Genomic DNA, 25,442 nt, shown 5'->3' with positions numbered 1-25,442 from the left:
TCAGAATAATTGATGGGAAGTCCATAGGTCAGTTAGCTTGAAGTAGGCAGCACAGAAACAAAAGAGACCCCACCTCAGAAACAAGGTAAGGGGGAGAACTGGCTCCTCAAAGTTACCCTTTGACCCCCACACTCATGACATGCTCCCCTCCACACACACACTGTAGGAATGCTGGGATTACAGATATTCAACATTGATTCTAGCTTTGTGTGGATTCTGAGAAGATTGAACTCAGGTCATTTGGTTGCATAGCAAGTACTTTTATCTGCTAAGTCATCTCCCTGGCCTTTCATATGAAGTGTGTGTGTGTGTGTGTGTGTGTGTGTGTGTGTGTATAGGCCAAAGACAGATGTTCCATGTCTTCTTCAATTTCTCTCCACTGGATTTTTTGAGACAGGGTCTCTCATTGAATCGACAGTGCGTCAGTTTGGCCAGGCTGGCTGGACAGGGAGTTGCAAGGGTCTGTGTGTCTTGTCCTACCCAGAGTCTCAGAGCTGGCTTACAAATATGCATGGCTGTACCCGGCCTTGTATATGCATGCTGGGGATCTGCTCTCATGCTTGCATGACAGGCACTTCTGCTCCCTAACTCCTTTTATGTCCTTCCCACCTCCCATCCACACAACTTCATGGTTTCTCTCTCTCTCTCTCTAAAAAAAAAACAAAAACAAAAATCCAAAACAAAAAAAAAAATTGGAAAAATATCCCCTTCAAAAAAAAAAAAACCAACCAAAACAGACAACAAATAGGAAAAAAAATTAATAAAACAAACAAACAAAAATACTAAAGCAAAGCTAAACAAGTGTGTTGGCCAACTATTCCCAGGCACGAGGCCTGCCCCAGGGTGTGGTTGACATATTCAGTGAGATTCCAGTATCAATTGCAGATAGTTTCTTGGTTTGGAGTGGGACTGTGTCCACTTCCTCTTCTCGTTGCTGGATTTTTTTTTTTTTATGGTTTGAGCCTGTGCAGGTTTTGATTTTGCTTACACAATCTCTGTAATTTCATATGTGTATCAGTTTTGTTGTATCTGGAAGACATGGTTTCCTTGGCGTCATCCATTACCCCTGGCTCTTACAATCTTCCTACTTCCTCTTCTACAAAGATCTCTGAGCCGCGAGGGGAGGGATTTGCTGAAAGCATCCCACTGAAGGCTGAGGGCTTCAAATTCTCCCACTCTGCTCACTTTCCGGTTGTGAATCGCTTTGTTTGTTTCCACTTATTGCAAGAAGATGCTTCTCTGGAGTGAGCTGAGGAAGGCACTGATCTATGGGTACATGAGCATGTCATCTTAAGGGGTAATTTTAATGCTATTTTGCTTTAGCATAATAGTAGTAACTTTTCCCTGGGCCCATGACCCATCTATCCTCTGGTTCTTGGCCACTTGAGCAGATTCTCAGAGCTGGCTTACAGATATGCATGGCTGTGCCCGGCCTTGTATATGAATACTCTTCATAACCTGTACGTCAGGCTATGAAGAGTAACCAACAAATAGCCTTAATAGCAGCCTTTGATGTTTGGGTGGGCTCTATGAGACCCTTTTGGCCAATCATTCAACAAGACATGATTCATTTCTGGCACTTGAGGTTTTAGTTGGTGACTTAAAATGTCTAGGTAGGGCATTGTGTCATGCATTATATGCCAACTCAATTTAAATTCCATATATATATGTATGTGTGTGTGTGTGTGTGTGTGTGTGTGTGTATGTGTGTATTTTCAGAAAGATTTCAGTGTTAGTTGTCCCTCCACACACTCCCTCTATGTCTCTGCCCTCCCATCTTCCTGCCATTGAATGAAACTACTCCAGCTTCCTCTTATCTCTTTATAGCATGCTTTGTTTGCCCTTCCTTGCAAGATCTGTCCCCCTCTCCCATCTCAAGGCTCTTACTGTCTACTTAACCTAAATGATTATTTGGGTTGCAACATATATCTAAATCTTAAAAGCTAATGTCTACACACAAGAAAAAACATGTAGGATTTGTTTTTGTCGAATCTGGGTTACCTCACTCAGGATGACGCTTTCTGGCTCTATTTACCTGTGAAAATCCGTTTTCCTTAACAGACGAATACTGTTCCACTGAGTACATGTAACATATGTCCGTTATCTATTCATCGGTTGATGGATCTCTGGGCTGTTTCCAGTATCTGGCGCTTCTGAATACAGCAAGAATGAATGTGGATGAGCCAGTGTCTCTGTAGTAAGATGTGCACATCCTTTGGGTCTATGCCCAAGAGTGCTGTAGCTGGATTTTGTGGAAGATCAATTTTTAGCTTTCTGAGGATCCTCCATACTGGTTTCCATAGTGCCTGTACCAGTTTGCACTCCCTCTGGCGATGAAGAAGTGTCCCCCCTTTTCCATGCTCTTGCTAGCATGTGCTGTTATTTGTTTTATTGATCTTGGCCATTCTGATGGATATAAAATGAAATTTCAAGGTAGTTTTAATGTTCATTTCCATAATGACAAGGGATGTTGAATGTTTCTTTGTTTCTCAGATGTTTGTGCTTCATTCTTTTCTTAATTTTGTACCTTATAATGTATTTGTTTTCTTTAATTCTTTTTTTAAAGATTTGTTTGTTTATTTATTTATTTATTTATTATGTATACAGTGCTCTACCTGCATGTACACCTGCAGGCCAGAAGAGGGCATCAGATCACATCATAGATGGTTGTGAGCCACCATGTGGTTGCTGGGAAATGAACTCAGGACCTCCGGACAAGCAGATAGTGCTCTTAACCTCTGAGCCATCTCTCCAGCCCGTTTTCTTTAATTCTTTATGTATCCTAGATACGAACACTTTATCAGATGATTAATTGATAAGGATATTTTTCCATTCTGAAGTCTGCTGCTTTGTCCAAGTGACAGTGCCCTTTGCCATCCGGAAGCTTTTCAGCTGTAGATTGGTTTTGGTAGGATGGTGTCTTAGTTAGGGTTTCTATTGCTGTAGTGGAACATCATGGCCAAAAAGCAGGTTGGGGAGGAAAGGGTTTGTTTGGCCTACAATTCCATATTGCTGTTCATTATTGAAGGATGTCAGGACAGGAACTCAGTTGGTGCAGGAACCTGGAGGCAGGAGCTGATACAGAGACCTTGGAGGGGTGCTGTGTACTGGCTTGCTTTACATAGAACCCAGGACCACCAGCCCAGGGATGGCACCACCCACATGGGCTGGGCTCTCTCCCATTGATCACTAATTGAGAAAAATGCCTTACAGCTGGGTCTCCTGGAGGCATTTTCTCAACTGAGGCTCCTTCCTCTAGCTTGTGTCAAGTTGACGCAAAAGCAGCAAGCACGGGTAGCCATTTCACAATAATCCCACTTATCCATGAGATGGGGAAACTCTGGTGTATTCAGTTTATATCTTCAATGTCTTAAAGATTTTATTATACAAGTTTTTCCCTTGTGTGATTAAAGGGTTTTTTTGTTTTGGTTTTTTGGAGGCTATTGTAAAAGGTATTATTTCCCTGATTTCTCTCTCAATCCATTTGTCCTTTGTGTATAGGAAGACTACTGATTTTTGCCTGTTAGTTTTGTGTACTGCCATTTTGCTAAAAGTGTTCACCAGTTGTATAAGTTTTCTGATGGAGTTTTAAGGGTCTTTTATATATAAAATCATATCAGCTGTAAACAGGGATACTTTGACTTATTCCTTCTCTATTTGTATCTGTGTGATCTCCTTCAGTTGTCTTATTGCTCTAAGACTTCAATTGATGGATTTGAATAAATATTGAGAGAGTGGACATCTTTGTATTGTTCCTGATTATAGTGAAAGTACATTTAGTTTCTTTCTGTTTAGGATGCTAGCTTGCTGTAAACAATCTTTATCATATTGAGGTATGTCTTTTGTATCCCTAGTCTCTTCAGAAATTTTGTCATGAATGGATGTTGGATTTTGTCAAATGTACTTTCTGCATCTAATAAAATGATCAAGTCTTTTAGTCTATTTAATGTGGTAGATTACATTTATCAATTTCTGTATGTTGAACCATCCCTACATCTATGAGATGATGCCAACTTGTTCATGGTGGATAATTTTTTTATATGTTCTTGAATTTGGTTTGCAAGTATTTTAATGAGAGCTTTTGCATCTGTGTTCATACGGGATATTGTGTTAGCATGTAATTTACTTTTATTGTTTGCTCAGTGTGTTGTTTTGGTATCAGGGTAATAATGGCTTTGTAGAAAGATTTAGAAAATGCTCCTCCAGTTTCCATTTTGCAGAGTGATTTGAGGCTTGAGGGTTAATGTTAGTTCTTTGAAGAACTGGTAGGTAGAATTCTGGTCTGAATCCAACTGAGCTTTTGATGGTTGGGCATTTTAAATTACTGTTTCTATTTCACAAGGGCTTGTGGGTCTGTTTAAATAGTTTATTTCATCTTGATTTAGCTTTAGTAGGTTATATATATATATCAAGAAATTTCATCTACTTCATATAGGCTTTCCATTTTATTGGGATAAAGATTTTTTAAAGTACGTCCTTATGATTTTTCTGAATTCCCCATGTGTCTGTTGTAATTTCCTCCTTTTCGTTCTTAGTTTTATTAACTTGGGTTCTCACTCCGTCTTTTGCTTAATTTGGGTAAAGATTGTCAATTTTGTTGATTTTTCTCATATAAGTAACTCTCCATTTTATTGATTCTTTGTTTTGTTTGTTCGTTTCTGTTTCATTGATTTCAGCCCTGAGGTTGATTATTTCTTCTCCTCTATTCTTTTGGGGTGTGATTTTTGTCTTGATTTTCCAAAGCTTTCAAGTGTGTCATTAAGTTATTAGTGTGAGGTTTCTCCAGATTTTTCTTTTTATGTAGGCATTTAATGCCATGAACTTTTCTCTTAGAACTGAATCCATAGTGTGTCCCAAAGGACTGTGTTATTTTGTATTTTCATTTCCATTTGTTCTAAAAAGTTTCTAATTTCCTTCTTGATTTCTGTCTAGTTCCAGCTTTCATTAAGCTTTCACAAGTTTGTATATTTTCTGCAATTTCTATTGTTAATATTCAGCTTTAACGGGCTGCAGGGCTTTATTTCAATTTCTTAAAATATTTGTTGAAACCTAATATGTGTACTAATATGTGGTCATCAGTTTTGGAGAAATTTCCATGGGCTGCTGAGAAAAAAGTATATTCTCTTTTTTGTTATTTTAACTTTTTATTAATTCATTGTGAATTTTACATAATGCATCCTGATGCCACTCATCTCCTCGTCCTTTCATATATGCCTTCTGCCCTTGCAATATCCCTCCCCACAAAAAAAAAAATGAACAAACAAAAATAGTGTGTCCCAAAGCATGCCTTTCCGTCCAAATGTTCATCTCAATGAGTCATTGGCCTGGTCCAAGGCTTCTGCTCCACCACCATTACTGGATCCTCACCATGACGCCTTCTCTCAGATGTCCTGTTGTTGCCCTGTTGTCATGGAGATCCTGCAGCTTTGGATCTGCAGGGTGAGCCCTTTCTCATGCTCCAGCAGTTCATAGATGAGGTGGATTTTGGGGTGGACCAACTCAAAGCCCTGGATCTGAGCTTAGACGGTAGCTGAGTTGATGATGAGGTGAGAGCTGCCAGCTCTCCTGTATCAGCTGCACCACCAGGGTGAGCTCTGCAGTACTGCCCCAACTAGCTCACCTAATGCTGCAGCCAGGTGGGTGGGTGGGCGGGGCAGCTCACCTGCACCCTTGTCGTCAGAGCCAACTCTACTGTGCTGCCCATCTGAGGTATGGGCCCACTCTCCTGAGTGCTGAAGCCAGCAAGGGGCGGGGCCAGTTCTCCCATTCTCACACCCTCAGGGCTAGCTCACCTGTGCCTTAGCTATCAGGGCCAACTCTACTATATTGCCCAGGCAAGGTGCAGGGTCCACTCTCCTGAGTGCTGCAGCTAGTGAGGGACATGGCTAGCTCTCCTGCTGTCTTGACCCTAGGGCTGGATCTCCTGACTGTCACAGATGGTCAGGGGCAAGGGGACAAAAATCATCACCCCAACACCCATGTTGCCTCATGGCAGACAAATGACAGCACTCACACCCTTGGACCAGGCTCACGTACACCTCTACCATAAGGGCCAGCTCTATTGTGCTTCCCAGGCAACGTGCAGGGCCCACTTTCCTGAGTGCTACAGCCAGTGAGAGGTGGGACCAGTTCTCCAGAATGCCACAGCTAGTGAGAAGGGGGGCCATTCTGCATAGCCCTTAGACATCTATGTGGTCCTAGGTGGTAGTCCAGGCTAGAGATGTTTACATGGTCTTTAGCCATGGACATTGACACAGACCCCTACTCCTGCATGGCCAGGGACCCAGACTTGACCCTCAACAGCAGTATGGGCTGAGACTTCACCATGGCCTTAGTTGGCAGTGATGCTACTCACAAAAGGCTATTCATCTCCACTCTTGTATCTCCAGTTCTCTTTTCATCTTTTCATCTCAAACTGTTTTTTTTTTTCTCTCCCATCTGTCCTCTACCACACACTTGTACATTGTAGTGGTTCCCGTGTTGGGCTGGCCATGAGGTTGGTAGGCCTTTGATTGTCCTCTGCCTGCCTACACAGGATGGTATGCCTTGGAATGAGCCTCTGTGTGTCTGCACAGGCACGGCAGTGGGTGGGTCTCTAGATGTTGTCCTCTGGCTGTGCTGTTTGTGGTGTCAGGCCGGTCTCTGAGTGTCCTCTGCCCACCTTCACCACGTGGTATGGCTGCTGGCAGACCTTTGTGTGTCTACAGCCCACTGTGCTGGCTTCTGAGTGTCCTCTGCTCATCCCAGGTACCCCATGTCCTGCCATGTGGCGTGGTGTACAGAGGGTCTCTGGATGTTGTTCTCCCAAAAATATACTCTTTAGTGTTTGGGTGGGATGTTCTGTAGATGTCTGTTAGGTCCATTTTATTTGTGATGTTCTTCAACTCTAGCCTTTCTCTGTTAGATTTTGTCTGGACATCTTAGTCACTGTTCTATTGCCATGCAGAGACACCATGAATAAAGCAACTGTTATAAGAGAAAGGATTTAATTTAAGGGCTTGGTACAGTTTCAGAAGTTTAGTCCTTTATTTGGAGCAATAACTGAGAGCTACATCCTTATCTGTAGACAGAGTGACTCTTATTTGATATGGGATTTTGAAGTATCAAAGCTTATCCACAGTGACGCACCTCTTCCAACAAGGCCACACCTCCTAATCCTTCTAATCATTTCAAATAGTGTTATTCCCTGGGGCGTAAGTTTTCAGATGAGCCTATGGGGGCCATTCCTATTGAAACCAACACACTGGAGGATAACCTGTCTATTGGCTACTGTGTGAGTGACAGGGCAATGTGATTTGAGCTGCAGTAGTGGTTTTGTTTTTAATGAACTTGGTGATTAGTGGATAAAAGTCTAGAATTGAACTATGCTTTTGGAGTTTTCTTTTAATAAGTATATAGTGTCCTTGCAATTTCTTTTGATTAGTTTTGGTTTTAAGTCTGTTTTTCAGATATGAAATTAGCTATATATGCTTACTTCCTGGTTCCATTTCTATCTTTCTATCACAAGGTGTTTATCTATCCTAAGTGGTGCGGTGTCATTCTTGTGTCCAGCAGAAAGATGGATCCTGTTTTCTAATATAATCTATTAATCTATGTCTTTTTATTGAAGAATTGAGACCATTAATATTGAAAGTTATTAATAAGAAATGTTTATTAATTACCACTATTTTGTTGTGGTGGTTTGCCCCTCTTCACTTTGACTAACTGCTCTAGGGTTTGTTACTTTTGTCATCTTTGGTATAGTAAAAGCTCCTTTCATACCGAAGTTTTCTTTCTAGTGCCTTTTTAAGAGCTGAATTGGTGGTCATAAATTGCTTAAATTTACTTTTGTCCTGAAATGTTTTTCTTTCTCTGTTGATTGTGATTGATAGTTTTGCTGGGCTGGTACCTGTTGTCTCTCAGAGCTGGAGGAATATGCACCCAGGGCCTTCTGACTTTTAGAGTCTCCATTGAAAACTCAGATGTTGTTCTAATGGGCCCATCCTGATATGTGACTTGTTTTTTTTTTTCTCTTGCAAATTTTAATATTCTTTTTTTTGTTGTTTTGTACATTTTATGGCTTGATTATTAAGTATTGTGTGAAATTTCCTTTTTGGTCCCATCATGCCCCATATGCCTCTTATGTCTTGATGGGCACCTCTTTCTTTAGATTGAGAAAATTGATTTCTTTGATTTTGTTTTTTAAAAAGTACTTCCTATGCCTTTGGCCTGTGTTTATTCTTCCCCCTCTATACATATATATTGTTCATAGTTTTGTTGTTTGTTTGTTTTTTAATAATGTCACAGATTTCCTGTGCCTGTGCCTGTGTTTTGTGCCTGGAGTTTTTTTGTTTTTTTGTTTTTTTTGTTTTTTTTAGACTTACCATTTTCTTTGAACTATCTGTTTATTCTAACATGTCTTCAATACCCACAAATTCTCTCTTTCATGTCTTTTAATCTGTTGATAAGGCTAACTTCTGCGGTTTTATTTTAACAACCTGAGTTTTTAATTTTTATTTTTATTTCAGTTTGTTTTTTCTTTAGTGATTCTATTTCTCTGTTAAATTATACATTTATGTCCTGCATTGTTTTTATTACTTTATTAAACTTTTGTGTATATTTTCATTAAGACATTTATTCATATCTATTTAAGGCCTTTGAATATACTTATAATAATTGCTATTTTCAAGTCCCTTTCCTGTGTTTTGCTCTCTGCGCCTAATATATTAGGGTTTCTGGCTTCTTCCTTGGTTGTTCATGTTTGTGGTTTTGTCCTGGGATGATGATGTTTGAGTTGTTTCATGATGTAGCTATCCGATTGTATCTTTGTTGTGTGAGTATTTTGCTCTTAGGTTTCTATTGCCCAATTTGAGTCTTAGCCACACATAGCGGCCATGGCATTCCCAAGTCCCAGCCAAACGTGATGGGTTTAGGGTCCTCCTTAGAATGTGTTCTGAGGGTAGGCGCAGAGTAAAAATGCAATGGAGATGGGGTAGAAGGAACAGGTAAAAACGGTGGTGTGGAATAACTAGGAAGCCCCTGTGTTTGCACAAAGAGGCTGAATCCCAAGAGGATGGAGGTGGGCGGGTAGGAGGGGCACAGCCAGGCAGGCTGCATCAGGACCAAGGGAAAGGCTGGAGAGCTAGCTGGCTGCATTACTGCTTTTCTTTTTTCTTTCCCCCTATTGATGCCAGGGCTTTGCTAGTTTTCTCTGTTGTGAATGATAGAGTCCTTCCGATTTCCATTCTTCTTATGAATCTATTCTTTCCTAGTCTCTCTTGGTTGAGACCGTCTTTCTTATTTGTGTATGGCATTCTTTAAGTATTTTCTGCGATGTTGGTTTTGTGGTTATGACCTGTCTTAGTTTGTGCCTGTATTGAAAAAATACTTTTTTTTTTCTACATTAATTTAAAAAGACAGTCTTTCTGGGACTTCCTGGGTATAGAAATCTTTGTTAGCAGTTGTTTACTTTCAGGGATTGAAAAAAAACTATCATTCTGTTCCTCCTGGCTTTGGGGTCTCTGGTGCTATTCTAATGTGTTTGTGGTGAGTTGGCCTCTTCTCCTTGTAGCTTTTAATACTTTTAAATCTGCATTGTTGACATTGTGACTATGGCAAGCCATCTGGAGAGTCACCTGTGAGTAAGCTGCTTTGCAACTCTACATCTCTTTACAATGAAAAAAAAAACAACCCATCAACATGACATTTCCTTTATTTACTTTATCAGTTTGGCCATCAGAACAAAATCCAGCAAAGTTTTGAGCATGTAAAAAAAACAAAACAAAACAGTTTTGAGTATAGTTTTAAAAGAATAGAAACAATGAGTGCACAGTTAAGATTCTGCAAGCTAGCAGGGTGAGAGTGCCTGGCTTCTGAACATGTACCATACAACACACATTTATTTTATTTTATTTTTTTATATGTTTTTATTTTTATTTTTATTTTGAGGTGAAAGCTACAAATCTTTAATGAACAGTATTCTTTTTTTTCCTTTTTTTTCTCCTTTATTAATTTATTCTTGTTACATCTCAATGGTTATCCCATCCCTTGTATCCTCCCATTCTTCCCTCCCTCCCATTTTCCCCTTATTCCCCTCCCTTATGACTGTTCCTGAGGGGGATTACCTCCCCCTATATATGTTCATAGGGTATCAAGTCTCTTCTTGGTAACCTGCTGTCCTTCCTCTGAGTGCCACCAGGTCTCCCCCTCCAGGGGACATCACACATTTAAAAACCAGCACTGAGCTGGAGAGATGGCTCAGAGGTTAAGAGCACTGGCTGCTCTTCCAGAGGTCCTCAGTTCAATTCCCAGCACCCGCATGGGTGTCTGTACACAGCTGTCTGTAACTCCTGTTCCGGGAGATCCAACTCCTTCACACGTGCAGGCAAAACACCAGTGTACATAAAATAGATAAATTAAAACAACAACATAATTTATCTTTACAAAAATCACAGCTTACCAATAGAAAAGCCCATTAATGATAAACATGTGTTTCCTATAAGTGTGTTACACACAGAAATGCTACACCTTCTACTCCAAAAGGCCATGTGCACAGACAGCCAGGCAGAAAAAAACCTGACGCTTGTTGCTGAGGTGAAAAATTATTTGAGAATAATAATCCTTGACTACAACGTTCTCTATAGCAGTCCCCAGATCACAATAATGCATTCAGTCCACTGTCTATCTGAGAAGCCGAGACTTCGGTGTTGGCAGTATAAAATTTCTGACTTGTATCAAAATTTGGATGAAACACACACTGAGGAAGTTTTCTAATGTGGACAGATGGAACAGGGATCTACAACTGGGAAGAAAACCTCAGAGGTCACAGGAAGTTTCTGCTGAGGTTTGTTGAACCAAACACCTCAACCCTTAAGGTGTAATCAAATAACCACTACAGAAGAAGTGGGTCCATAGAGCTGAGCTGTTTGGTCAGGATGTTAGCTTGTTTCCACGTGATCCCCTCAATGCCAACTGTACATCCTGGGAAGAGTCCCTAGGTGAAAAGATCTGGAACAACTGACATCGAGAGGACCACACATGGAGATGAACTAACACTCTGACATGCAGCCATTGGTTCAGAAGCATGACAATCTTTTGGTATATCTTACTAACTTAACTTTTCAGAATCAGCACCTGTTCCCCAGAACTCAATTTGTAACATTCAGACTTCATTAAAATATATCCTTTCCTGTTATATGAACACAACCATGTTTAGGTTAAAGAGGGCTGATCTGTTCAGTTTATCTTATCTTTTTATGTATTTTAGGGAGTGAACAGAATTTCTTTTTACTTGTGCTTCTGCTGCGGGGTACTCTGAAAGTAAAGTCATTTCATTGCGTGTAGCATTCCTTAGCATTGGTCCAAACTTGGCTTCCCTTTTTTGCATGTGGTGATCCGCATGACGCGGTAGCTGATGAGGGCTTCCTACAGGCGCTGGCTCGTTAGTTCCCTGAAGCATTTCCCATCAGCCCTTGCATTTCCCACACATTCTCCACCTTCCAGACTTGTTCCCCTTCATTTGTCAGTTCTTCTAGCACCTTTATTCCGGCTTCCCTCCCCTCTGGAGTTTCTCCATCAAAGAGTTCCTTTCAACGAGAACGTTGTCACATCCCCAGCGGTTGGCAGCCAAACCCTGAGCAGCCGGCTCCAAGGCATGCTGCATAAGCTCATGTTTCTTGCAGTCAGCCCAAAGTGCTTCTGCAAAAACAGATAACTCCTTTAGCTGCTCTGTGTAGTGTTCCTGGTCTTCCAAAACATTATTAATTGAAGATGCACACGCGGCCACTTGATGCCCGGCACTCTACAGTTCACTGCCCATTTCCTTTTCTTATGGTGCTCCATTCGCTAAAAACTTCCCATAATTCCCACACATCTTATACACACCCTCTCGCTCTCATTTGAAGGAGATGTGAGAAGATGAACTGTAACTTAGAACTGTAGCGCTAGCTCCGATTGATAGCCGCTTGTCAATCAAAAATGACTTTTCTCCAATGAAATCTCACTGGGGGAAACAAATAGCTCTTAAGGGCAGGCCCCACACCCAGCACAAAACCAACCCCATGGCATCTTTGGAGGTTCTTTGTCTCATAATGTTAAGTCAGGAGGGCTGTTTGTTTTGTCTTCTACCTCACAGGCTCTTTGCATACATATTGTGGCTTCTGGTTTGGTTTGGTTTTTGTTCTATGGGATTCCTGAGTGTGCAAAGATGTGTGTGTGTGTGTGTGTGTGTGTGTGTGTGTGTATGTGTGTGTCCACATCTATAGGTGGATTTTGTGCTTTTTCTTTTGTCCCTTTTCCTGTTTGGTTGTTTTTGTCATATTTCAATGTATTTATTTTTGATTTATCGTATTTTATTTTATTATTCCTTAGCTGTCTGTTTGTTTTTAAGGAGAGACAGAAAGGGCACAGATCCAGACTAGAGGGAGGTGGGAGGAACTGGGAGGAGCAGGGAGAGGGGAATTGTAATCAGAATATATTGTATTCTTTAAAAATCCATTTTCACAAAAAGAAAATGTTCCTCACTCAGAAGTTCCTCAGACAAAGCTAGAAGAGCTATCCAAGCCAGCATACACACAAATTACAACACAAAAATCACATTTGCTCCAACCCTGTTGTATCTTGCTGACCTTGGTTGTTGTTGTTGTTGCTGCCGCTGCTGTTTTGGGGTTCTCCATCCACTCTGGCTTCTTCGCTCCTTCTGCCTCCTCTTCCAGCGTTCCCTGAGCCCTGAGTGCAAGGGACGCATCAGTCAGGACCCCCAAAACAAAGTTCTCAGCCAGAGGAGATTTATTTGCAGCAGAAGGACAGAGGATAGTGAATAAGAGACAAAGACAGGAGACAGAAGGAGAGGGAGGAGGGAGGGGACAAAGAAGAGGGGAAGCATATTTGTCCTGGGGTGGGCACAAAGGAGCGCCTCTGGATAGAGAGGAGCCGGTCAGGGCACATAGGAAAATAGTGCTTTATAAACGTAAAAGAGGAGATGAGGTGTTTAATTTTGGTTGGTAATGTTAATTAGGTGAGCCAAAGGGGGCTTTTGATTGCTGCGCTTTGACTCTTTGATAGCTGGACCTTGGTAGTCAGCCTTAGAAGGAGGAAGTGGCCAAATAAGGGAAGGGACCTTGGTGGCTAGCTTGAGGAATGTTGTCTAATGGTTTTTAGCAAGGCAGAGGGAAAGGGGAGACGGGCAAGGCCTGCCAGAGCCATGTTTGCCCGAGTCCATTCACTGAGGGTGTGGGATTTGATGGAAACATCCCTTTTAGGACCGAGTGTTCTAGATCTTTCAGGTATGCTGTTAAATTGCCAGTATTAGATAGCTCCAATTTCTTTTTGTAAATACCATATTTTCTGGTGTATAAGATGACCCCCAACTTTAACTTAACTTTTTCCAGTTAAAATATAGAGTTTGGAATATACTTGCTGTGTACGACTATCCCTCTTCCAACACACACGTTGTGCAGCAGACTCAGGCTGCAAACTCTATATTTTAACTGGAAGTTAAAGTTGGGGGTCATCTCATACCCCAGAAAATATGGTACTTAGTGCTATGCTGTGACCCTTTTTTATTAATTTATTCAGATTACATCTCAATTTGCTATCCCTTTACTTGTATTTTCCTGTTCCTCCCTCCCTCCCTCTTTCACCCCATTCCCCTCCCCTAGGTCTGTGACAGAAGGGGACCTCCTCCCCCACCATATGGGGGAAGCGTCAAATATGAGGCACCAGAGTTCATTAGACTCTTAGAACCTCCTTTGTCAAGTCCAATAAGTTTGGGTTTGTTGTATCTTCATTTTCATTTAATTCTGGAAAGTTTTACGTTTTTTCCCCTAATTTCTCTCTGGACCCATTTTTTCATTCAGTAGAGAATTATCCGTTTTCATGATTTTGTAAGCTTTCTGTTGTTTCTGTTGATAATGATATCTAGCTTTAATCTGTGGTGGTCTGATAGGATACGTGGCATTATTTCAATTTTTTTTTTTTTGCATCTATTGAGACTTGCTTTGTATCCAAGTATGTGGTCAGTTCTGGAGAAACTAACATGAGCTTCTGAAAAGAAGATGTATTCTTTTAGTGTTTGGGTAAAATATTGTATAAATATCTGTTAGGTCCATTTGCTCTATGATGTCAGTTAGCTCCCACATTTCTCTGTTTAGATTCTGTCTGGATGACCCATCTGTTGGTGAAAATGTGGTACTGAAGTTACCAACCATCACTGTGTAAGAGTGGATATGGTGGATATGGTGGATATGCGACGTAAGCTGTAGTAGTGTTGCTTTTTGTCTATTCTTGCACCAGATTCAAAGTTACCTTTTGGTCTCTTCCCACTTAACTTTTCCTAGGTGAGAAGCTGGATCTCAGAGATGTAAATTTAGGGATGAGTACCAATAGAAACACAGTAGAAAGACGATTGGCTCGTGGAGTGTGCCATAAGCCAGGTGTTATCTTAAGGATTTTACATTATCACATCATTTAATTCTCATAGGGACGCAGGAGGTGGATAACAGCAGCGCTTTCAACAGGATGTGGAATTGTGGGCATAAGGTTATTGTGCAAGTCAAATGCTCATTTCTGTGCCTCCCATATCTGGTTGCAATCCTTGTTCTGAGAGTCTCCTGTCTCAGTGTTGTATAGACACTGCTCCCCAGTTGTCCCCCTGGTATGCCAATAAACGCTTTACAGCCAGTTGCTGAGCAGGAGAGAGAATAGGGTTGGACTTCCTGCCAGCTAGGAGAGGAGGAGTTGGAGGAGGAAGTAGGGCATTGAGTCACCAGAGAGGTCCAGGAGAGATCAGGCGAGGAGCTGGAGCAGGGAAAGCTATGAAGTACAAGCATCTCTGGGATGTACACTGGGAGGAAACCAGATTAGCTTAGAGGGTTAAAAGAATAGAGTAATAGCTGCTCAATTATTGTAAAGTGTATCATTAAACAAATACAAAAGAGTCTCAGTTGTTTGTGTGATATCCAGGTTAAGCGAGAAACTGAGAAACAAACACAGCTGAGTCGGTCATGGTTGTGCATACCTGTAATCCCAGCACTCAGGAGGCAGAAGCGGTCGGATCTTTGTAAGTTCAAGGCCAGCCTGGTCTGCAAAATGAGCCCAGGACAGCCAAGGCTACACAGAGAAACTCTGTCTCAAAAAAACAAAACAAGACAAACAAACAAACAAAAAAATAACTAACATGGAATCATGTCACAGCAACGAAACAGGATGGCTCCAACTTCTGCCTCCCCATTTTACCATCTTACCTGTCACAAACAAGAAAAGCCCCAAAGCTTGGATGAAGGTTGCATAGGGATCAAAGAAAGCCATTCTCAGCAAGAATGACCCACTGATTTCTGGGAGCATAAAGGAGGCAAAGGCCGGGATGTTTTTGAGCAGAGCACCCAGAGAGTATGTGAATAGAAAGGCCATCACATTCTCTGACAAATAGGTCTCAGGGTTTTGCTGTTGTGGCACAGCGGCTGTGGGGAAACGCTAAAGGACAACAGGAAAGATGAGTGAGTCCTGATGACTGTTTCCAGAGACTTTATTAATCCACAAGCTAAATGTTTTCCTTTGGTTTCTAATTTTAAGAATTGTTAGTGAAGGAGGTCTGGTTGAAGGTGGCTCCTGCTTCAAATCCAAGTGATAAATTTCACTTCATTATTTTCAGTTCAGTTGATGGATGAGAATCACCAGGTCTCATGCGGCTTGCTTCATGAGTTTGATAGTTTTCCTAAAGGCAAAAAAAAAAAAACATTTCCTTCATGTATAATTTTGTCAGCCAGTGTGTATGAATGTGAAGAGCTTCTTATTCTAATGAAATCATTAGAATACATAGATTTCTAATAACCTGATTTAATAACGCAAGTTGAATTAACTTAACTGGAACTTCCTTCTTAGCCTCATTACCCTCTCTGGATAATCCAGCGTCAGTCATTTCTCAGGGGATTTTCAGAAAATGCTAGTCAATAGCAGCTTGGAAGTGATAAGAATTTCCATTTCAACACAGAGCTTAGGGTACAGGGTTAATTTAATATAGAAGGGACTAGCACTATCTGTGAAGGGCTGTTCCAGGTACATTAGCATGGCATGCATGACTGGACAGGGCTCAATATTAGCAGAATAATGCTGCTCAGCACTCAGCTCTCAATGTGTGCAAAGTCCTCCCCTACTCATGGTGAATTAATGTCTTACCGCAGAGCCTGTGAGGTAACAGTATCTCAGGGTTCATCGGGATGAGTGGTCTCCTTTCTGTGGGCTTGGTTTTCTTCCAGTTATTTTTCCCTTTTATTTAAAATAAACTTTTCTCTCTCCTAATCTATCTTGATTATCCTCCTTCAAGCTACACTCCCCTACCTCCCATCTCATATGGATCCGTTTCCTTTCTATCTTTCCTTAGAAAAACATTAGAAATCTTCTAAGGGACTGGACAAAACATTGGAAGGCTTCTAAAGGATTGGACGAAACAAACAGAAGGAAAAGAGTCCAAGAGCAGACACAAGAATCAGAGACCCACTCATTTTCACACCCAAGAATCCCATAAAAACACTAAACCAGATGCCTATGTGTATATGTATGTGTGTATATATATATATATATATGTATATACACACACACACACACACAATGTTATACAGCATACTGTACATGCACATGTAATATATAATATCTATATCTATCTATCTATCTATCTATCTATCTATCTATCTATTTATCTATCTATGACCTGGTACAGACCCATGCAGGTTATCTGCATGCTACCTCAGTGTCTGTGAGTTCATGTTGATTTTTAAAGGGCCTTGTTTTCTTGGATTCTTCTCCTCCTCTCCCTGGCTCTTACACTCTGTTTCCTCTTCTATAATGTTCTAGCGCTAAGGGAATAGGTTTGATGAAGACATCCCTTTTATGGTTGAGTGTTCTAAGGTCTCTCCATCTCTTCATGTCTGGCTGTGGGTCTCTGTTTGTTCTCATATGCTGCAGAAAGAGGATTTTTCTGATAATCCATGAACAAGGCATTGATCTATGAGTGTAGCAGGGTGTTGTTGGGAGGCATTTTATTGCTACATTTCCTATTAGGACAGTGGTAGTTGGTTTTCCCCTAGGTCCATGACCTATCTAACCTCAGCTTCTTGGTCACCCGACCAGTGTCAAGTATGAGTTCTATTTCAAAGAATAGGCCTTCACTCAAATCAGATATTGGCATGTTACTGCTACAAGGCTTATGTCGCCATTGCCCTAGCATGCCTTGCAGTCAGGACTGTATTGTAGATCAGAAGGTTGTGGTTATGTTGGCGTTTATGTTTCTTCTTTTGTAGCCTACAGATTATATGCCTGTACTCGAGACTCTAGAATGTAGGGCTGAAGGTACCATCTCAACTTATTCCTGTTCAGTGAGCTGTGTAGGTGTTATCTTCAACAATGGCGGCCTTACCATCAGTGTGGGAAGAGCAGCCAGCCTATTGTCTTGGCAACAAGACCGGGTTGTTTGGGAATTCCTATGGGACTCCTTTGGACAAAAACTCAATTAGCTATAATCCAATCCTGGTATTGGAAGCTTCATTTGGTGACAAGAGATGGATCTATCTCCCTCATTAGTTGGCAATTTCATTTAGATCACCTTTCATATATTTATCTATTTTCTAATGCTTCTATTGTATTAGATTTCAATACTACCCCCTCAGATGGCTCTTAATTTTAGCTGTCTATCCCTGGATTCCCTTTCCCATTCTCCTCTCCCTGACTCCCCACTTTATCTTCTCATTCCATCTATAAATATCTATTCTATTTCTCTTTCCTTTTTTTTTTTTTTGAGACAGGGTTTCTCTGTGTAGCCTTGGCTGTCCTGGACTCACTTTGTAGACCCTGCTGGCCACAAACCGACAGCGATCCACCTGCCTCTGCCTCCTGAATGCTCAGCACCACCACACCCGGCTCTATCCCTTTCCTAACAAGCTTTGCTTCCCCTAGTCAATTGCTCTATACTTGGCCTCTCTGGTTCTACATCTTATAGCTTAGCTATCGCTGACTTAATTGTCTTTCAATCACTATGGTGGCAAAAGGATAGGTATTTTTAAAGGCAAGGACAGAAAGAAGCCACTTTCATACAGACCCTCTTCTCCACCAGTGCCCTGGGGCTTCCAGCTCCCCCGACAATGGTTGTCTGGGGCAACGTGCTCCAGAGTTCCGTGGTGACAAGCAGAGGATGCTGGTGGTCCAGTTCAGCCCCTGTGGACTGAGCTAGGAGGGGCAACTACCACACTTTCTTCAGCTGCACTGTTCAAAGTCCCTAAAGCAATGAGCTTCAATTTTTTCACATCCTACTCAACAATTATTTCCTGTTTTTTTTTTCCTCCTAAATTATAGCCATTCTAGTGCGGATGAAATGGTATTTCAGTGTGCCTTTTTTCTTACTGTGGCAAAATACATTTAACACAAAGCTTACCATTCTAATCGTTTATAAGTGAGCAGTCCTGTGGCATAGAGTATTATTCGGTATTGTGTGACCATCTCGTATGGCATAAGTTTTTAATTTACCCCAGCAAAACTCCTGTGCCCATTCAACACAAGCGTTCCATCGCTTCCTCCTCCAGTGAACAGCAACAGCTATTGTGCTTCCCTTTCCCGAGTCTGACTACTCCAGGCTCTTCTCATAAACAGAATGATTGTTTAGACTTCTATCGCTGGCTTGTTTCACTTAGCATAATGTACTGAAGGCTTGCCCACATGCAGTCAGTGTGTATCGGAAGTTGCCCCCTTTTAATGATGAATGTTATTCTTTCGTCTGTACATATCGCATTTTATTGACTCAATTTGTGTGCATCCATGTGTGTGTGTGCGCGCGCGCGCACCCACACCCACACCCACACATGCCGTGGCATGCATGTGAAAATTAGAGGGCAACCTTGGGTGCCGTCAGTTCTTACCTTCAAGCTTGTTTGGGATGGGATCCCTTTTGCTAGTCACTCCTATTGTTCGTACATCAGGGGAGCTTGCTTCTAGCAGTTCTCTTGTCTCAGCCTCCCAACTCATTCTGGGTGTGTGCTGAAATTACAGACACGTGAGCACTGTTCTGGCTTCCAATAGGTTTTTGGGTATCCAAACTCAGGTCATCACTCTTGCAGAGCACATGTTTCCCCCACTGACCACCTCCTTAGATTTCCACTAATTTGTTACTGGATAGTTGAGTTGTCTTTTGTGAACAACACTGCTATGGATCTGAATGTACAAATATCTCTTCGAGTCTCTGCTTTCTAATTCTTTTGAGTATGTGCTCAAAGGTATTTAGAAATTCCTTTTTAAATCATAGGGCAATTACTTTTAGCTTTGTCGGGGAATCCTTATGGTCATTTTTCTATAATGGCTCTATTACATTATAGCAATGTACAACTGGACTTATTTCTCCATATCCTCACCAGTACATATTATTTTCTGGGCTTAACTTTCTTAGTAATGTTCTTTGAGTCATAAAAAAAATTGTAATTCTTTGAGTATGGTTTACCTAATTTTTTTCTCCATTGCTCATGCTTTTGCTGTCATAATTTACCACTTAGCTGTTACTATAATGAAATACCTGATATAATTAGCTTATACAGAAAATGGGTTTACCTTGGCCGGTTGTAAAATATAGTGGGCTCATTGCCCTGAGTGCTACTGATAACACGTATTAGATGACACCCAGATGACAGCGCAGGGAATGCATGATGATGCAAACCCCGTCTCCAGAAAGCAAGGGAAAAATGGAGGTCTCAGGCCCCGCAAACGTGTTTGGGTGTTGTTAGTTTTCCTGTTACTATAGTAAAACACCCAGAGAAAGGCAGCTTAAGTAAGGAAAGATTGTTTTAACTCACAGCTGTGAATGGTTCTGCCATGGTTGGGAAGTCACAGGAGCTGGAGCGTAAAGCATCTGGTCAGCCACCACCAGGAACCAGAAAAAACAGATGCCTGTGCTGAGACCGCTTTCTCCTGTTTATACAGTCTGGGATCGCAGCCTGGGGAATGGTGTTGCCCACAGTAGGCAGGTCTTTCCATCTCAGTCAACCTGATCAAGATAATCTCAGAGGTATGTTCAGTGGCTGGTCTCCCAGGTGATTCTAGAGCTCATCAAGATGAAGGCTGATATTAACCATCACAGGTCCACTCCCTGCCAATTTGACACCCAAAGATTCCATTCTCAAGCATAGCCTTACACCCCTTGTCCTCAGAATCTCAATCACAACCCAACTTTAAAAGTGCTCATAGTCCTTTAGCAGTTTCAACAGTTTCAAAGTCCAAAGTCCACATCTCATCTGAGATTTAAGGTGACTGATTTCACTATAAACTGCTATGAGATTTAAAAAAATCTTTTCCATATACAACGGCACAAATAAACATTCTCATTCAGAATGGAAGAACTGGGGCATCGAAGAGGAACCAAAGGAAGATCAAAATACAGTAAGGCAAAAGATGAATCCTGCAACTTCATGCCTGTGGCCCTTGATGAAATTGGCCGGGCTCCAAAGGACTGGAGTATCCTCATCCCTCCAGCCTTGTTATGGCACCGCATACAGCCTCTCTCTTAGGTTGGCTCTGCTCTATGACTACAGCTTTCCTCAGGGGATGGTCTTTGGTGTTGGCATCTCCAATATCCTGCAGCCCCAATCACAACTTCAACTTAACCTTCAAAGCTTCACACAGTGTGGTCTCTCAGGGTCTTCTAGGGGGGACTCCAACCCTATCCCCAGGTGATCACTGAACCAGGGGAACAGGACTCCATGGTCCCCCTAATCTTGCGTCTTCCACACCTCCCACATGAACGATGCTGTCAAGTTTTGTTGCCAGCTCCAAGCTAATATCCTTAGATTGCAGCTAAGCCATGGGAAATGTGGTCCCAGACAGTTATCTTTGAGAAGCAGGGGTTCTTTGAGGTCAGGTTTTCTTCTTTCAGATGAATTTGGATCTTCACAAGGTAAAGCCTCAGATGGGTGGGGGTTGTACCTCGAGGATACCTCTCCTGGTATCCTAGAGTAACACTAGAGGAACTCTTCAGTGGCACTGATCTCTTTAACACTTATAGCTGCATTCGTACCACTGGCCTGAACACTTGACTGTCTTGAACTTTCCTCTGCCAAACAAACTAGTCCCTTGTTTTTTAGTTTAACATCATTCAAGTTCTTAGGACATGGTAGATCATAGTCAGTTTCTTTGACAGCATGTACCTTGAAGCCTAGTTCCCAATAGTCTTCCTGTTCATCTCTGAAACTTCATGATTCATGCCTCTAAGGTACGCATCGATCTCAGCAATTTTGGGGGTAAAAATGTTTATTATTATCATGTGTATGTTTGTGTGTAGGGAACATACAAGCACATGGTATTCATATATTAACTTATTTTCCTGATGTAATTGTTGTCTCTGAGGCTTACTGCCTTTGTCTGCTAACCTAGGCCTAAGCCTAGAAACTTCTAGCTTCTGTACAATCTAATTTATGTCTAGAATGTTTTCAGCTTCTGAGACTTACTTCTGAATAAACTCATCCTTTCTCTTTCTTAACTCTGGCTGGTTCAACTCAGCTGTTCTGGCTCAAACTCTCTCCTAGCTGACTGATTCAAGCTGGCTTCTCCCTCAGCCTCTGACTGAGTTTGTCTTCTTAGTCTTATTGTAACTTTGGCAATATGTTCTAATCTTCTGGCTCCACGTCATTCTATGGCTCATACTATCTTCAGCTGTGTCTAGCTTGTTCTCTCTTCAATCTGTGTGTGTAAGACTCTCCCTGTGTAAAACTGCATCTGAATTCCACAAACTGAACCACCATAAACTCAACTGCACTGCATTACCTCCCACCTGATTCAATCAAACCACCTGAACAGAACTGACTAGTACTCAGATACATGCCTCTGCCTCCTGAGTGATGGGATTAATGGCATGTTGGTATTCTAGCCAGATCACGTGGGCCTAGAAGATCTTTGGATATAATCTCTTGCCAGAGCAGCCATGTTCTGAATTAAAATTTCTTTACATACATGTGGAGATCAACAGACAACTTTAAGGAATCAGTTCTCTCCTTCTGTCTTTACATGGGCTTTGGGAATTGGACTCAGGTCATCAGGCTTGCATTCTCAGGTAACAAACACCTTTCTTTACCTGCTGAACCATCTAGAATTCTTGTCTTCCAAGCTCCTCACCAAAATGGCTCATTAATCTCTGCTTCTAGTATGATACTCTTTTCTAGCTCTAAGTACCAAACTCTTCCACATTCTAGCCACAAAGTAGTTCCAAGGACCTACGAGCCACATGTTAGGTTTATCAGACTAATAGCCCCACTTCTGGTATTGATTTCTGTATTGTTTTCTTTCCCTGCTGCTGTAATAAAGTATCTAGACAAAAGCAATTTAAATGAGAAAATGTTTATTTTGGTTCATAATTCTTGGCTATTATCCATCATGGCCAGAAAGTCAGAGCATCAGGAGCATAAAGTAACTGGGTATGTTATATCCACAACTGAGAAACATCAAGGAATGTTTGTGCTCTGATTACTTTCTTGATTTTTGTACATCTAGGATCTCATCCAGGGAATGGTGCCACCCACAGTGGACAGATTGTTCTACCTCAATTAACAATCAAGTTAACCCCCCACATGCATGCTCAAATGCTGGTCTCCCAGGTGATTCTAGAGCTCAATATGTTGACCGTTGAAATTAACCATTACCATAACTACCCTTGATGACCTAACAACTTTCCCAAGGCCTCAAATATAAAAGTTCCACCATCTTCCAATAGTACCACTCTGAGGACTAAGTCTTTAATACATGGGCCTTTGTGGGATGTTCAATGTCCAAACTATGTCACACATGTAAGAATCAAAGTCAGAGCTACGGTCATGAAGTTTTATACCAATACTGTCTTGCTACAAGTTTTATAGTTTTTGCTTTTATAGTTAGAACTCTAATCCACTTTGACTTGATTTCTGTAAATGATGTCCTGCTTTTTGCATATGCAAATACGGTTTTCCCAGAAATATCAGTTGAAGTGTATTTTTCCCTGTTGAGTGCCGTTAGTTGACAGACACCCTTATCAAAGATCAATTGGTCTTGCATGTGTGGTTTCACTTCTAGATTCTTAATTCTGTTCTCATGGTCCCATGGTGTATATCTTTACCCTCGGACAGTACCATATTGTTTTGATTACTGCATCTTTGTAGTAAGCTTATAAATCTGGGAATGCATGTTTTCCATTTTTTTTCCTTGAGACCTTCATAGTATTTGTGATCCTTATAATTTTATGTAAATTTTAAGATTTGTTTTTCTATTTATGCCCAAAATTCTGATATTTAAATGATGGATTGGTTCTGTAGAATCACTTATGTATTCACATCTTAATATTGTACGTCTTTCATTTATTTAAAGATTGAATTTCTTTCAACAATGCTTTGCAGGTATAAGACTTTTACTTCATCAAGAATAGTTATAGGCACTGTTAGGATTCTGCTTCAGTCCCGCCTACTTGTGATGTCATCACTTACTTGTCTCCAGGGCATGATCCTGCCTGGGGCCTTATAAAAGGACAGATCCTCCATGTAGCCCTCTCTCTCTCTCTCTCTCTCTCTCTCTCTCTCTCTCTCTTTCTCTCGTACCCCTTCCCCCCCTTTCCTTCTCCTCTATGCTCATTTAATAAACTCCTCTACAATGTAACATCTCCTGCCTGGTACCTTCTTATATCTTATTACCTTATACCTTACTGAGTTATTCTTTAAATATAACAGACATTTTGTTCACTTAGATATTACTGTGGATGGGGTGATTAATTAATTTCTCTTTTAAATTGCTCATGGCTGGGTATAGAAGTACAACTGATTTTTGTGTGTGGATCCTGGACCTTATATATATTTTTGAGTTTATTAGATCTCACAGGTTTCATGTAGATTGTGTCAGACTTTCTATATATATATAGGACTTTGTCATCTGCAAATTGACATCATCTTTGGCCTTTCCTTTTAATTTTGATGTCTTTATTTCATTTTCATGTTTAATTGCTCTTGTTAGTACAATGCTGACTTGAAGTAGTGAATGCAGACTTCCTTGTTGTTAAGACGATGACAACGATGATGATGATGATGATGATGATGATGATGATGATGACAACTTCCAGTCTTTCAATATCGAGTGTGATACTAGCTGTAGATTTTTCATTAATACCCTATCCTCGGTATGGAAGGGGAGTTTGAAACAGTACTCATAGAAGTAAGTTGAGACCTATGAAGATGTTACTCTTTCTGGAGAGGCTTTTCAATTGCTTTTGCCAGCTCATAGGTTGTGTGATGCAGGAGCGATGAAGTTTCTGGGCACCATTACTCCTATGGTGCCGCCATTTGGGCTCCTTAGCAAGGCAGGGAACTTCATTTACTGAGTCCTCAACTCTAGAAACCTTTAAAAATTTCAAACTCACTCATGTGTCTAATCCTGCATTTCATCCACCTTGCTGGTCTCTTCCCCTCTCAGATCTTGGCCTGGTGTTCTTTATTTTCTCATAATTCTTTGATACATTAAAGAAAACACTCCCAAAACATTTTATCTTGTTTTAAGTCCCCTTAAGCAGATGTCACTAGTTTTCCATTCCCAGAAGAGAGAGTCCCTGGCACCATTACCTTTTGAGTGTAGAGGCTCTGAGTACAAGCTTCTTCTTGCTTAGAGAGGACACAGAGGAGCACATTTATTTCTACAGAACGGTCCAGGCCGAAAGAAGCAGGAATGGAACTAATTGTGTAGCAGGGCAAAGCATCTGGTCAACATTACCCAATTCCTCATGGCAAAAAGAGGCAACTAACTTTCATCAAGAAGGTTAGTTATCTGGTTTGGTTTTGCTCAAAAAAAAAAAAACAAAAAAAAAAAAACCAAAAAACAAAAAACAAAACAAAACAAAAAACCCAACCGTTTTAGTCACTTTGTCTCATCTGATCCACGGAGTAAAAGAAGTGGTTTTAAGCTAGACTCAGAGGCTGCCCAGACACTGCGGTAACACTACACTGCGCTCTGTAAGAGGCAAATCCTGAGATCAAAGGCGCTCATGAGTTGTTTGGAGCAGAGTGGGAGGGCAGACTCAGACCAGCACGGTCTTCTCCCTCCTCTTCTCTCTCCACTAGTTTCATCCCTCCCTTCCTTCTCTCTTCAATGGCTTTCATGCCCATGGCATCAACTCAGCTTAACTATGACCTCTTCAAATTCCAAGATAACTACAGACACCCTAGCCTGCAGAATTAAAAAATTCTGTGACACAAAATTATAGACTGGACTGGCACGTGATGTCAACCACAGACCAAACCAGGAGGGCATGACTTGTCCTGAAATGCCAAACTGTAGGTGAGTTAGGTGTTCATCTGACTTCCTGAGAAATGCCCAGAGATGCCCAACACTTGACTTTCAGCGGCCTGATAACAACAGCTCTTTAATCTTTGTCACAAGGGGAACTTTGAAAGCTCTGACCTTTTGGTTGGTTGCTATTTCTCTTCACCCCT

The 25,442-nt window shown here is 41.2% G+C and overlaps 1 long non-coding RNA gene across 1 annotated transcript; it reads right to left on the bottom strand.

Moving 5' to 3' along the window:
• Positions 1 to 15,452: 15,452 nt before the first annotated feature.
• On the bottom strand, positions 15,453 to 18,097 carry LOC311583710. Its single transcript, XR_014774646.1, has 3 exons — positions 18,068 to 18,097; positions 16,153 to 16,242; positions 15,453 to 15,691 (listed from the first exon to the last, which is right to left on the bottom strand). It is a non-coding gene; the product is annotated as an uncharacterized lncRNA (long non-coding RNA).
• Between the last annotated feature and the right edge of the window lie 7,345 nt (positions 18,098 to 25,442).

Source organism: Acomys minous (genome assembly GCF_964271855.1).
Source record: "Acomys minous genome assembly, chromosome: 2".
NCBI lineage: Eukaryota > Metazoa > Chordata > Mammalia > Rodentia > Muridae > Acomys > Acomys minous.
Note: the sequence above shows the minus strand (reverse complement) of the source record. Positions and strands in the feature narration are given on the sequence as shown.